We start from the raw sequence: 15,589 nt of genomic DNA, 5'->3' as shown, positions 1-15,589 counted from the left end.
CTTTAACCGGGTCCATCTCAAAACCTTCACTGGAGATAATGTAACCCAAAAAACTAATTCTCTGTACAGCGAACTCACATTTCTCTAGCTTAGCAAAAAGCGAATTGTCCATTAATAACTGTAAAACCTCACGTACGCTCCGCCAATGAGACTCCAGATCAGGCGAATAAATCAGAATGTCATCCAAATACACAACCACATTTTTGCCGATCAAAGGTCTAAGGATGTCATTAATAAGATTCTGAAAAAATGCTGGAGCATTGGTAAGACCAAAAGGCATAACCAGATTCTCAAAATGACCCACAGGAGTGTTAAAAGCAGTCTTCCATTCATCACCTTCCTTCATGTGCAACAAATTGTATGCCCCCCAGAGATCAATTTTAGAGAACCACTTGGCCCCCACTAACTGGTTAAACAAATCAGGAATCAATGGCAGTGGGTAAGGATTGCATACAGTAATTTTATTAATCTCACGAAAGTCCAGACAAGGACGTAAACCGCCATCTTTTTTTTTAACAAAAAAAAATCCAACCGCCACAGGAGACTTGGAAGGCCTAATGTGACCGGCGGCCAAGCTTGTCTGTATGTATTCCTCCAAAGCCTTTCTCTCAGGAATAGTAAGATTAAATAAACGACTTTTAGGAAGAGTCGCTCCAGGGACAAATTCAATGGTACAATCATAGTCTCTATGGGGAGGCAAAATTTGTGACTCCTCCTCAGAAAAAACTCTCCAAAACTCCTGAATAGGTACAGGTAATTCCCCTTTTTCCACCGCAGCGATACGTCCGTTACAACACTTGTCTTACCATTTAGGGCTCCAGGACTTAATTTCATTCGTAGACCAATCCAGTACAGGATTATGCAATTTTAACCAGGGCAACCCCAATATTACTGGAGAAGGCAAATTATTCAATACTACCAAATTCAAATTCTCTTGATGAATACCATTAATAGTGAGGGGAAATTCACAGACCTTGTGAGTAACACTCTTCAAGGGAGAGCCATCAACAGAAACCACAGCAATAGGGGATGACAAAGGTTTAGGTTTTAATGTAAGTTTTTCCAAGAATCCCCCGTCAATCACATTCAGAGTAGAACCACAATCCACAAATACCAGAAATTCAATTAATTCTTCCTGAGCAGCGGTAGTAGCAGATACGAATACTCCCTTAGTATTTAAACAGGCTATACGTGCATAACTGACCATTTTTTTTTCTTTGTTCATACGAAGCACACAGTTCTTAATAAAATGACCAGAATTTCCGCAATAGAAGCACAAACCTTCAGAAAGCCTGCGGTCTTTTTCCTGAGAGCGGGGTGTCATCGCCCCAATCTCCATCGGCTATCCTTTGTCAGCACAGACCCTCTCAAGACTCTGAGCTGACATAGCAGAGGATTTGCTCTCATTAACCCTTGCACGCAGTCTCCTGTCCACCCGTATAGCTAATTGCATAGCCTCCTGCAAGTTTCCAGGTGTGGGATAAGCAATCAGCAAATCTTTAACCCTTTCACCTAGCCCCACAAGAAACAAACTTTTCAAAACTGAATCGTTCCACCCCACCTGGGCAGACCACCAACGGAAGTGAGAACAATATTTTTCCACATTACCTGATCCCTGCCTCAAACGTCTCAATTCAGACTCAGCAGATGAGACACGATCAGGATCATCGTACAACAAACCCAAAGCAGAAAAAAAACTATCCACTGATCTAAAGCACGGATCACTAGGTTGGAGAGAAAAAGCCCATCCCTGAGGATCCTTGCGCAAAAGTGACATTATGAACCCTATGCGCTGTGATTCATCACCAGAGGATCCGGGTCTTAAACGAAAATACAATAAACAAGCATTTTTAAAAGAAAAAAATCTTGTTGTTCACCAAAAAATAGATCAGGCAGATGTACCTTTGGCTCTACCAAATGTGCTCCAGAACAGCTACTCACGTGTTGTTGGAGCTCGGCCACCTCCAGAGAGAGTCCCTGCAAGCGTTGAGCCAAATCTTGAACCGAGACCATGATGGAAACTGGAGGTCTTTCCTTAGAGAAATTTTTTTTTTGGCTGGACTTACTGTTATGGTCTGCTACAAGCACTAAGGAAAGACAGGAGATCTGTCCCTACAATAGAACTAAACTGGATCCCTACGATGTAACGGGGAACCTGATCCTGCGATCAGACCCGCTAAAGTCCTCGGCTAGTCTGTACGAAGACCTATAGATGCAAGGGGGGGATCCCTACAAGAACTAGGGACTGGGATAAAGTTGGACACCTCCTAGCAGAAATTGTAGCAGTAAAAGACAAACACACAACATAGAACATAGAGGTCAGAAGACCTAGCAAAACTAACAGAGAAAGGTAACAGAGTACCAAGCTAGCTCAAGAGTAGAAAATACAATGAAGTCCAGCAAGGCCAGGAGGGCGGAGCCGGATTAAATAGGCAAAAATGGTCATGTGACCAGCAAGCTAGAAAAAACCTAACAGGAGAGTTCTAACAATAGCATGCTACAGAAAGCAGGCCACAATCTGCTTTTAATTGTTTTGTGCCAATATTGTGTTCCATCCAGGAGTTCACATTTCAAATTGTAAATTCTTTGTGCTTACCAGCTTTCTGCAATAAACAGACCACATTCCTACATATAAATATTTTGTGCTACTAGTTTGGCTTCAGCCAGGAGTGCACATTTCAAACTATAAATTCTTTCTGCTAATAACATGGCACTGAAGCAAGGCCACATTTGTGTATAGAAATATTTGGTGCTAGTAATTTTTTTGGTCAGGCAGGAGTCCACATTTGAAAATCTAAATTATTTCTGCTACTAGCGTGCTACAGAAAGCAGGCCACATTTCAGCTTTTAATTCTTTTGTGCTAATATTGTGCTCGATCCAGGGGTCCACATTTGAAAATCTAAATTCTTTATGCTAATAATATGGCACTGAAACAAGGCCACATTTATGCATAGAAATATTTGGTGCTGGTAATTTTTTTGGCCAGGCAGGAGTCCACATTTGAAAATCTATAATTCTTTCTGCTAATAGCGTGGTCCTAAAACCAGGCCACATTTCAGGTATTAATTCTTTTGTGTTAATATTCTGCTCCATCCAGGGGTCCACATTTGAAAATCTAAATTGTTTCTGCTACTAGTGTAGCGCTCAAACAAGGCCACATTTATGCATAGAAATATTTGGTGCTGGTAATATTTTTGGCCAGGCAGGAGTCCACATTTGAAAATCTAAATTCTTTATGCTACTAGTGAGCTACAGAAAACAGGCCTCATTGCAGCTCTTAATTCTTTTGTGCAAATATCCTGCTCCGTCCAAGAGTCCTGATTTCATAATCTAAATTGTTTGTGTTAATAGCATGGTCCTGGAACCAGGCCACATTTCAGCATGGGACAGGGCTTGAACCACCATTTCTAGCTTAAACTTTGATCAGCAACAGGTGGATGAGTGACATGTGTAGGCCTGGTGCTCTGAAAGCCCTGCCAAATGCAGGCAACACACATGAAGGAGACCCAACTTGGAGTCCAAACATTTCCAAAAATTATAGGCAGACACAACTAAAGTGGCATCAATTTTTATTTATTTATTTTACTCACTTACACAGCACCATTAATTCCACAGCGCTTTACCAACATTGTCAATTTCTCCAGAGTAGAAATAGTATAATGGGGTACTGACACCCCTTCCACTACAGACAACCCACCAGATAGAGACCCAACTTGGAGTCTCCACATTTCCAGTAAGTGTTAGTAACATGAGAGCATTAGCAACAGCAGGCACAGAAGCAACTACAAAGGTGTCACAGACTGCAATAACGTGAGATCAATGCACTAAAAACTATACCATCGCCAGGTGTGCCCAGTCTGCGACTGGGGTGCAAAAGTCATTAGAGATCCATGACTTGTTCATCTTGATGAAAGTTAGGCAGTCTACACTTTCAGGGGACAGCCAGATGTGCTTATCTTTCAGGACACTACCAGCAGCGCTGAAGACAAATTCAGAAAAAATGCTTGCTATCGGTCATAACAAAACCTCCAAGGCATAACAGGTGAGCTCACGCCACTCCTCCATTTTTGAAGACCAAAATGCAAAAGGGTCCAAACCCTCCCTGATTGCATTGATATTGAGCTTGAGATACTCCTGCACCATCTTCTCCAGTCGTTCACTACGTGTCAGACTTTTACTCTGTTCTGCTCGTGCACGGGCTGGTCTAAAAAACGAGTGAAACGACTCACAGAAATTGCTTATTTATTTATTTTACTCCTATGCCTCCATTAATTTCACAGTGCTTTACAGACTTTTACAGGAATTATTTTCACTGTCCCCAATGGGGCTTACAATGTAAATATTCTATCAGTATAGTAATGCTGATGACGACATCGTCAGCGCTAACCATCTTAGTAACCATTTCGAAACTGTGCAGAAGAGTGCACAGGTCCTTCATCTGTGCCCATCCCGGAACCGTGATTTGCACTATGTCTGTACTGGGTTGGCCCAGTCTATGCTTAATGACATACTGTACCACGCATCTTCACTGCTGCCACAGTCAGGGTCGGACTGGGGTGTCTGGGGCCCACAGGGAGAACTGACTCTAGGGGCCCACCTACAGCAATATGCAAATATCTGTTATCCGCTATCCCTGTTATAGTGGAGCATTGACAGGCGGCTCCTGCACATCTACTGTGCGACACTAACTGGGATGTACAATTACGGTAGTTTGCATTAAAGGGGTTCTTTGGTTAAAACAAGTTATCACCGATCCATGGGATCCACAGGATCGGTGATCACTTATTGATCGTTTGGGTCCGAACATTGGAAAACACGCCTATCAGAAGAATGGGGAAGTTTCATCCCTGACAGGACACTTATCCCCATTTTAAAATGCAGCTTCCAAAAAAGAGCAGCGCTCACAGTCACTGAGGGAATGAATGGATCAGTGGTCGCATCTCACATGCTGCTCCACTCTAATGGGGAGAAAAGCTTCACATTCTGCCGATTGTGTCCAGCAGTCAGACCCCCACCAATCAATATTATCACTGATCCTGTGGAGAGGTGATTACTTGTTTTCACCAGAGAACCCCTGTAAGTGCATCTCTGCCGCTCTGGTCCAAGTATTTAATCTCTAAGGCCACGGCCCCACTATCAGTATTTCGTCAGTATTCGGTCAGTATTTTTTCTCAGGAGTGGGAGCCAAAACCAGGTGAGAAACAATCAGAGAAAAGGTATAATAGAAACAAGTCACCAATTCTGCATTTATCACCCACTCCTGGTTTTGGCAGCGACTCCTGAGAAAAAATACTAACCAAATACTAATGGTGGAGCTGTGGCCTAATGGAAAAAAATCTTTTCCTAGTTAATATCAGCAAGAACAAAATGACTGCCATACACAACACAGTCCACTATATCAACACCAATAATACCACATACAAAAGGGACAAATATCGCCACACCATGACTAGATCACATATTACCACCACATAGTGACCGAATAATACCACATACAAGGAACAAATACGGCCACACCATGACCAGACCACATATTACCACCCCAAAGTGACCAAATACTACAATACTGATCATGAATACAAACCACAATACTAACAACACTGTTATTACCACCAGCGACATTATACACAGGAGCTCTGTATATAGTGTCAGTGTACAGGTAATACAGGGATCACCAGTGACATTATACACAGGAGCTCTGTATATAGTGTACAGTGTACAGGTAATACAGTGACCACCAGTGACATTATACACAGGAGCTCAGTATATAGTGTCAGTGTACAGGTAATACAGTGACCACCAGTGACATTATACACAGGAGCTCTGTACATAGTGTATAGTGTACAGGTAATACAGTGATCACCAGTGACATTATACACAGGAGCTCTGTATATAGTGTACAAGTAATACAGTGGTCACCATTGACATTATACACAGGAGCTCTGTATATAGTGTACAGGTAATACAGTGGTCACCAGTGACATTATACACAGGAGCTCTGTATATAGTGTACAGGTAATACAGTGGTCACCAGTGACATTATACACAGGAGCTCTGTATATAGTGTACAGGTAATACAGTGGTCACCAGTGACATTATACACAGGAGCTCTGTATATAGTGTACAGGTAATACAGTGGTCACCAGTGACATTATACACAGGAGCTCTGTATATAGTGTACAGGTAATACAGTGGTCACCAGTGACATTATACACAGGAGCTCTGTACATAGTGTATAGTGTACAGGTAATACAGTGATCACCAGTGACATTATACACAGGAGCTCTGTATATAGTGCACAGGTAATACAGTGGTCACCAGTGGCATTATACACAGGAGCTCTGTATATAGTGTACAGATAATACAGTGGTCACCAATGACATTATACACAAGAGCTCTGTATATAGTGTACAGGTAATACAGTGGTCACCAGTGACATTATACACAGGAGCTCTGTATATAGTGTATAGTGTACAGGTAATACAGGGATCACCAGTGATATTATACAAAGGAGCTCTGTATATAGTGTCAGTGTACAGGTAATAGAGTGATCACCAGTGACATTATACACTGGAGCTCTGTATATAGTGTACAGGTAATACAGTGGTCAACAGTGACATTATACACAGAAGCTCTGTATATAGTGTATACATAATACAGTGGTCACCAGTGACATATACAGGAGTTCTGTATATACTATATACACACGTGGTCAGAATTGTTGGTACCCCTCGTTTAATGAAAGAAAAACCCACAATGGTCACAGAAATAACTTGAATCTGACAAAAGTAATAATAAATTAAAAATCTATGAAAATGAACAAATGAGTCAGACATTGCTTTTCTGCTTCCACTGAATTAAAAAAAAAATTAAACTCATGAAATAGGCCTGGACAGAAATGATGGTACCCCTGAAAATAATGTGACAAAAGGGACACGTTAAATCAAGTTGTGTCCACTAATTAGCATCACAGGTGTCTACAATCTTGTAATCAGTCAGTGGGCTTGTATATCGGGCTACAGATACTCACTGTGTTTGGTGACATGGTGTGTACCACACTCAACATGGACCAGAGGAAGCAAAGGAAAGAGTTGTTTCAGGAGATTAGAAAGAAAATTATAGAAAAGCATGTTAAAAGGTAAAGGTTATAAGACCATCTCCAAGCAGCTTGATGTTCCTGTGACTACAGGTGCACATATTATTCAGAAATTTAAGATCCATGGGACTGTAGCCAACCTCCCTGGACGTGGCCGCAGGAGGAAAATTGATGACAAATCAAAGAGACGGATAATATGAATGGTAACAAAAGAGTCCAGGAAAACTTCTAAAGAGATTAAAGGTGAACTTCAAGCTCAAGGAACATCAGTGTCAGATCGTACTATCCACCGTTGTTTGATCCAAAGTGAACTTCATGTAAGACGACCAAGGAGAACACCATTGTTGAAAAAAAAAATAATAAAAAAGCCAGACTGGAATTTGCCAAACTACATGTTGACAAGCCGCAAAGCTTCTGGGAGAATGTACTATGGACAGATGAGACAAAAATGGAAGTTTTTGGCAAGGCACATCAGCTCTATGTTCACAGACGGAAAAATGAAGCATATCAAGAAAAGAACACTGTCCCTACTGTGAAACATGGGGGGAGGCTGTTATGTTCTGGGGCTGCTTTGCTGCATCTAGTACAGGGTGTCTTGAATCTGTGCAGGGTACAATGAAATCTCAAGACTAACAAGGGATTCTAGAGAGAAATGTGCTGCCCAGTGTCAGAAAGCTTGGTCTCAGTCGCAGGTCATGGGTCTTGTAACAGGATAACATTCCTCTTGCAAGAGGAAAACATTAGACTATTCTGAAGTGGCCTTCTATGAGCCCTGACCTAAATCCTATGGAGCATCTTTGGAAAGAGCTGAAACATGCCGTCTGGAGAAGGCAACCTTCACACACAAGACAACTGGAGCAGTTTGCTCATGAGGAGTGGGCCAAAATAGCTGTCGAGAGGTGTAGAAGTCTCATTGACAGTTACAGGAATGGTTTGATTGCAGTGATTGCCTCAAAAGGTTGTTCAACAAAATATTAAGTTAAGAAGAACCATCATTTCTGTCCAGACCTATTTCATGAGTTTAATTTTTTTATAAATTCTGTGGAAGCAGAAAAGCAATGTCTGACTTTCATTTGTTCATTTTCAAAAATTTGTAATTTATCAGATTCAAGTTATTTCTGTGACCATTGTGGGTTTTTCTTTCATTAAACGAGGGGTACCAACAATTTTGACCACGTGTGTTGTGTAAGTGTACATGTAATACACTGACTCACCAGTGATGTCTCTAGGTGAAGTCCTTCATCTTCGCTTTTCTTCTTCATCTGGCACAGACAGCCATCACTTCTTCCAGCCAGGAATCATCTCTGCAGAAAATAACACACAGTTATCAATAACTGATCTCTTCTAGAGAATATTCCCACTTTTCCCCCCGACTTCTACACTACACCAGTTGAAGAAAAAAAGCAACATAGTGCCGTCCTACACAGTAACAGGACCCCTCTTTTGTCCCATCCCATGGAAAACAATTTCCTAAAAAGTAAATTATATTACAGAAGTAATAATGTAATAATAATAATTGGAATCTAAAGTAATAATGTTCCCCACTGGTCACCATAAACTAATAAAGTATGTTCCTCAATCTGGCTCCCAAACAGTAATTAAGTCCCTTGTCTAGCCAGGCACCCCTATATGTCCCTTCTGGCCACCATTTGTCTAGTGTGACCCCTCCATATATTTATCCTAGCACACGTGTATCGAGCCTGCCCCCTCCCATATACCCATCCCAGCCCCCCATGTGGCCAGTCTGCCCCCCCCACATATCCATCCTTGCCTCCATGTTTCCAGCCTGCGCCCCCATATATCCCCCCCATATATCCTCCATGTGTCCAGCCTGCCCTCTACATATCCATCCTGGCCTCCATGTGTCCAGCCTCCCCCCTCATATATCCATACTGCCCTTACCCCCTGCATATATCCATCCTGACACCCCCCATATATCCAGCGTGCCCCTCCATATATTTATGCTAGCCCATGTGTATCGAGCCCGCCCCCCCACATATTCATCCTAGCCTCCCATGTGTCCAGCCTGTCCCCCCCCATATATCCATCCTGGCCTCCATGTGTCCAGCCTGCCCCCCCATATACCCATCCTGCCTGGGTCCAGCCAGGGTTCCCCCTTGTATGTCCAGCCAGGGCTCCCCACTTGTGTGTCCAGCCAGGGCTCCCCCTTGTGTGTCCAGCCAGGGCTCCCCCTTGTGTGTCCAGCCAGGGCTCCCCCTTGTGTGTCCAGCCAGGGTTCCCCCTTGTGTGTCCAGCCAGGGCTCCCCCCTTGTGTGTCCAGCCAGGGCTCCCCCCTTGTGTGTCCAGCCAGGGCTCCCCCCTTGTGTGTCCAGCCGGGCCCTCCCCTTGCTTGTCCAGCCAGGGCTCCCCCCTCGTGTGTCCAGCTTGGCCCCCCCTCGTGTGTCCCGCCAGGGTTCCCCCTCGTGTGTCCCGCCAGGGTTCCCCCTCGTGTGTCCCGCCAAGGTTCCCCCCTTGTGTGTCCCGCCAGGGTTCCCCCTTGTGTGTCCCACCAGGGTTCCCCCCTTGTGTGTCCCGCCAGGGTTCCCCCTTGTGTGTCCCGCCAGGGTTCCCCCCTTGTGTGTCCAGCCAGGGCTCCCCCCTTGTGTGTCCTGCCAGGGCTCCCCCTTGTGTTTCCAGACAGGGCTCCCCCCTTGTGAGTCCAGCCAGGGCTCCCCCTTGTGTGTCCAGCCAGGGCTCCCCCCTCATGTGTCCAGCTTGGCCCCCCCTCGTGTGTCCCGCCAGGGTTCCCCCTCGTGTGTCCCGCCAGGGTTCCCCCCTTGTGTGTCCCGCCAGGGTTCCCCCCTTGTGTGTCCAGCCAGGGTTCCCCCTTGTGTGTCCAGTCAGGCTACCCCCTTGTTTGTCCAGCCAGGCTACCCCCTTGTGTGTCCAGCCAGGCTACCCCCTTGTGTGTCTGTCCAGCTGGGCCCCCCCCTTGTGTGTCCAGCTGGGCCCCCCTTGTGTGTCCATCTGGGCCCCCCCTTGTGTGTCCAGCTGGGCCCCCCCTTGTGTGTTCATCCAGTGTTCCCCCTTGTGTGTACAGCCAGGGCCCCTCCTTGTGTGTCCAGTCGGCTCCCCCCTTGTGTGTCCAGCCAGGGTTCCCCCCTTGTGTGTCCATCCAGGACCACCGCTTTTGTGTTAAGTTGGCTCCCACCTTGTGTGTCCAGCCAGCCTACCCCCTTGTGTGTCCAGCTGGGCTCCCCTTGTGTGTCCAGCCAGGGTTCCCCCCTGTGTGTCCAGCCAGGGTTCCCCCCCTGTGTGTCCAGCCAGGGTTCCCCCCTGTGTGTCCATCCAAGGTTCCCCCCTTGTGTGTCCCGCCAGGGTTCCCCCTTGTGTGTCCCGCCAGGGTTCCCCCTTGTGTGTCCCACCAGGGTTCCCCCCTTGTGTGTCCCGCCAGGGTTCCCCCTTGTGTGTCCCGCCAGGGTTCCCCCCTTGTGTGTCCCGCCAGGGCTCCCCCTTGTGTGTCCAGCCAGGGCTCCCCCCTTGTGTGTCCAGCCAGGGCTCCCCCCTTGTGTGTCCTGCCAGGGCTCCCCCCTTGTGTTTCCAGACAGGGCTCCCCCCTTGTGAGTCCAGCCAGGGCTCCCCCTTGTGTGTCCAGCCAGGACTCCCCCCTCATGTGTCCAGCTTGGCCCCCCCTCGTGTGTCCAGCTTGGCCCCCCCTCGTGTGTCCCGCCAGGGTCCCCCCACATGTGTCCCGCCAAGGTTCCCCCCTTGTGTGTCCCGCCAGGGTTCCCCCTTGTGTGTCCCACCAGGGTTCCCCCTTGTGTGTCCAGCCAGGGTTCCCCCTTGTGTGTCCAGTCAGCTACCCCCTTGTGTGTCCAGCCAGGCTACCCCCTTGTTTGTCCAGCCAGGCTACCCCCTTGTGTATCCAGCCAGGCTACCCCCTTGTGTGTCTGTCCAGCTGGGCCCCCCTTTGTGTGTCCAGCTGGGCCCCCCCTTGTGTGTCCAGCTGGGCCCCCCCTTGTGTGTCCAGCTGGGCCCCCCTTGTGTGTCCATCTGGGCCCCCCCTTGTGTGTCCAGCTGGGCCCCCCCTTGTGTGTTCATCCAGTGTTCCCCCTTGTGTGTACAGCCAGGGCCCCCCCTTGTGTGTCCAGTCGGCTCCCCCTTGTGTGTCCAGCCAGGGTTCCCCCCTTGTGTGTCCATCCAGGACCACCGCTTTTGTGTTAAGTTGGCTCTCCCCTTGTGTGTCCAGCCAGCCTACCCCCTTGTGTGTCCAGCTGGGCTCCCCTTGTGTGTCCAGCCAGGGTTGCCCCTTGTGTGTCCAGCCAGGGTTCCCCCCCTGTGTGTCCAGCCAGGGTTCCCCCCCTGTGTGTCCAGCCAGGGTTCCCCCCCTGTGTGTCCAGCCAGGATCCCCCCTTTTGTGTCCAGCCAGGCTACCCCCTTGTGTGTCTGTCCAGCTGGGCCCCCCCTTGTGTGTCCAGCTGGGCCCCTCCTTGTGTGTCCAGCTGGGCCCCCCTTGTGTGTCCAGCTTGGCCCCCCTTGTGTGTCCAGCTGGGCCCCCCTTGTGTGTCCATCTGGCCCCCGCCTTGTGTGTCCAGCTAGTGGGTCCAGACCATTACACACACACACACACCTCTTACCTTCCTGCGCTCCCGTGCGGTGTCCTCCTTCTCCTGAGTTGCGCGCCTCCTTCACAGCAGGCGCATGACGATGACGTCATACGCCGGCCGGCGAAGGGAGACACGCAGCTTCAGCTGCTTCACTGGGACGTGCACCGCGGTGGTTCAGGTAATGAACGCTGCGTGCGCGCGTCCCTGCATACACTGTGCCTGCGCTTTTAAAGGGCTCGTGCCCCTTAAAACCGCAGGATTTTTTTTTTGTTCTCTTCTCCCCCCTCTACTCTGCAGCAGGGGGCGGGGCCCACAGGGAAATTTCCCGGTATCCCGCCAGCCCAGACCGACCCTGGCCACAGTCATTGTAACATGTGTAGAGTTGAATTCCAACATGTTGGCACATTGCATTTCAACCGGTTAACCGGTAGGCCGAAAGATCTCTGTAGTGATGCAAGTCAATGCGAACGGTGGACGTGAACACACAGCGACCGTGGTTTCTGCAGCAGCACATCTAGACTGGGATAGTAGCAGAGAAATAGCTGTACCACCAGGTTGAGAATGTGAGCCATGTGTGAGGTTGCCCTGGTATAGGGCCATCACCAGGTTCACAACATTATCGCACATGGCCTTCCTTGGCTCCAGGTTCATTTGAGACAGCCATTGATCATAATTGGCCTGGATAGCTGTTCACCACTCTTGAGCTGTATGATTGCAATCTCCAAGGCATGTTCATTTTAACACTGACTGAATGCGGTGAGACCTAGCTGCGCAGTATGGAGGAGGGGAGATTCTCTCTGCACTGCTGGATCACGTGTCTTATTAAGGGAGAGGTTGAGGGCGCAGGTGGAGGCCCTAGAGGAGGTGGAGGAGGCAGAAGCAGTGGATTAAGTGTTACATACAGAAGTTTGGCCTTCAAGCCTTGGGGATTCCAAGACTTGGTGTCTAGTGGTTTAGTTCTCTATTCCCTGGTGTATAGTGGTTTAGTTCTCTATTCTCTGGTGTATAGTGGTTTAGTTCTCCAACCCTAGGTGTTTAGTAGTTTATTTCTCCAACCCCTGTTGTCTAGTACTTTAGCTCTCCATCTTCTGGTGTGTAGTGGTTTAGTTCTCCATCCCCAAGTGCCCTTCAAGCCTTGAAGATTACAAGACATTTTATGCAGCTCTTTCCCCGCCTGCCCCCACAGCCACCAGAGTCACCCAATGCCCAGTCAGCGAGATGTAACGCCACTGGCCATGCTTGCTCATCCAGTTGTCAGTAGTTAAATGCACCCTGGTAGACATACATTTTTTCAAGGCATGGGTGATGTTGTCTGTGACATGCTGGTGTAGCACATGCACAGTTTTCTTAGAGAAGTAATCGTGACTAGCAGCTGGTACTGGGGGACTGCGACAGCCATCAGCTTTCGGAAACCGTCTGTATCCACCAGGCGGAAAGGTAGCATTTCCGTGGCCAACAGATTAGAGATGGAGAAGTTCAAGCTCCTAGCTTTGGCATGTGTAGGAGGAAATAATATTTTACGTGACCACAACTTTGGGACCAAGGGCTGTCTGCTGTGCTGAGACTAGGTGGAGTAGGGAGAACACAACAGACTGCTGGACTGTGAGAGTGGTGCTGGAGGAGATGTTATGGTGGATTGAGAAAGATGTGGTGAGCTCGGTGTCTGAGATCAGTCAAAAACAGCAGGCATGTCCACTTCCATAACAGCTGATGGGCTCTCACTCACCCTGACTGTAGCGGGTAAACAAGTGGAGGTTCTGCGGCCGTAGACCTGTGTGAGAACATTTGCCACAGGTACAAAGGAGGAAGAAACGTCAGATGCGATTGATTGGGTGGCCGATGGTTGACGAGGCCCTCTAGTTTGCATTTTAGTGCAGTGAGATTCTCAGACTAATGCATGTTGATCGCGCATGTGCCAGTTCATGCATGTAGTAGTTAAATTACAGCAATTTTTGCCTCTAGTCAGTTGTTTTTTATAAGGTTGGCAGATAATGTGAGTTGGGTCATCCTTTGCAGTCTCCAAAAAGGCCAAAACTAGGCCTGCTGCCCCTGCGAACTGCAGAGCCGTTCCGCTACTGGCCACAGCCAGAGTTGTAGCTGACGATACAGTGCTTGTCTGGTTGCATCATTCCGTGTCTGTGTGGGAAGCCGCAACGTAACCTCCTCGTCTTCCTCCTACCCCATCTCCTCTACTGAGCTAATCAGCTGCGTGCCTCTTGCTTCACACAAAGTTTGATCTACAACCTCATCCTCATACTCTCTGTTCTCCCATTCCTTGCCTTGAGAGTAGTGTTGAGCCACCCCCGTAGTGTTCAACTTCGGTTCGGTTCGTCGAACACCCGTGTGTTCGCCGAACTGTTCGTCGAACTGTTCGTCGAACACCTTCGAACACCGTTAAAACCAATGGCAGGCAAACAAAAACACATAGAAACACATAGAAAACACCTTCAAAGGTGTCCAAAAGCTGACAAACTGCTCAGAAGACACAATTAACACATGGAAAAGTGACAAGTACATATAGTCATGCGAAAAGAAAAGAGGTGGAGGAGTAAAAGGAGGGGGAGACACAGATATAGGCATGTCATGCCCTTCTAAAATCCAAACAGTGAGAAGCCGACACGTTCAGTCCGCTCCTGCCCGTGCCACCTCCGTGTCGCCGGGTTTGTGCCAGAGCCGCGGTGAACCCTGACGGCCAGCCCCCCTCTCCCAATACTGGTGCCTGTCCGCTGGTGGGTCGAGCGAGCCCCCCTGTGGTGGAGGCAGCTCTAAGCTTTTTAATTTAAATTGTCTCTCTAATTTGAATGAATACACTTTAAATCCATTTACAAGGATCTATTGGAGGGCAAGTCTCATGCCAGCAGCCGCGTAATTCCAGCTCCAGTAGCGTCCACTAAAGCTGCTGCAGTTAAAAAGCTTTTATAAGGATCGAGCTCGGCTGTCCACCGCAAGGCATCCTACTGCCAGTCCCAGCCCCTATGCCTTGGGGTGCCTCCTGATGCTCTTCACTGAGTATCCCGTGGTCCCGAAGCATTTCCTTTGAAAAAATTAAGTGTCCAAACTACAGGTGGTGTAGCTTGCTTAACAGCCGGGATAATCCGCTGACTAGCAGACACTGCTACTAGGCACAAAGTATTTCCTGGGCTAGATGCAGTTAAAAATTTGTAATTAGATACTCTCGTTGGATGCTGAGAAAGCATTCCATAGAGTCTCCTGGCACGCCATATATTATTCTCTTAAAAAGCTTGGGGTAGGGGTCTAGGGGACCCTTTTATAGCCAAAATCACGGCCCTGTATCACAATACGTCACCTAGGCTGAAGATAAATGGAACTGTAGCACCCTGAGGGCTCGGTTGCTACAGAGGTATTGCACCTCACCCAGAGGTGTGATATCTCACTCTCAGGTAAGGATGGAGTGTGGATCAGGACCCCGACACCTGCATGCATTACACCACATTGCCGTGGGGCAGGGCGACCAATATGCCCCTGAGATGGGCACGACAGTCACTGACCCTGGCTGGAGTGGGGGGAGGGAACACTGAGGATGGGGAACCCTGTAGTGCAGGGGCAGGGAGGAAGCAGTTCCTGGGTGCATTGATAAGGTAGTATAAAAGGTGGGCACCATATTAGTTCAGTGCAGAGAAGTCTGAGCAGAAGTGACAGGGAGCAGGGGCTCTGCATGAGCTCTGCTCCGGAGGCGGGCCTAGTAACACAGGCCCAGGCCTGGAAGAGGGAGAAGGAAGGAAGAGGAGCGGAGAAGGCTCCAGGAACGAGGAACAAAGGGATCCCAAGGGTTGTGGACGGGCGAGTCGCCACCGCACGCCCGAATCCACCTGCGTAGAGGGGTCAGGCCAAAGGGGGAGACCGGTCCCTGAAACTAGTGGAGGCGGGAAACGACCCTCAGCTAGAAACCGGAGGCTGTGACATTTTATGTGGCGCAGCCCCTCG

Source organism: Phyllobates terribilis, unplaced genomic scaffold, assembly GCF_046119375.1.
Source record: "Phyllobates terribilis strain yellow unplaced genomic scaffold, ASM4611937v1 Scaffold_2__4_contigs__length_985480577, whole genome shotgun sequence".
Classification (NCBI taxonomy): Eukaryota; Metazoa; Chordata; class Amphibia; order Anura; family Dendrobatidae; genus Phyllobates; species Phyllobates terribilis.
The sequence above is the reverse complement of the archived record's forward strand: the minus strand, read 5'-3'. Positions refer to the sequence as shown.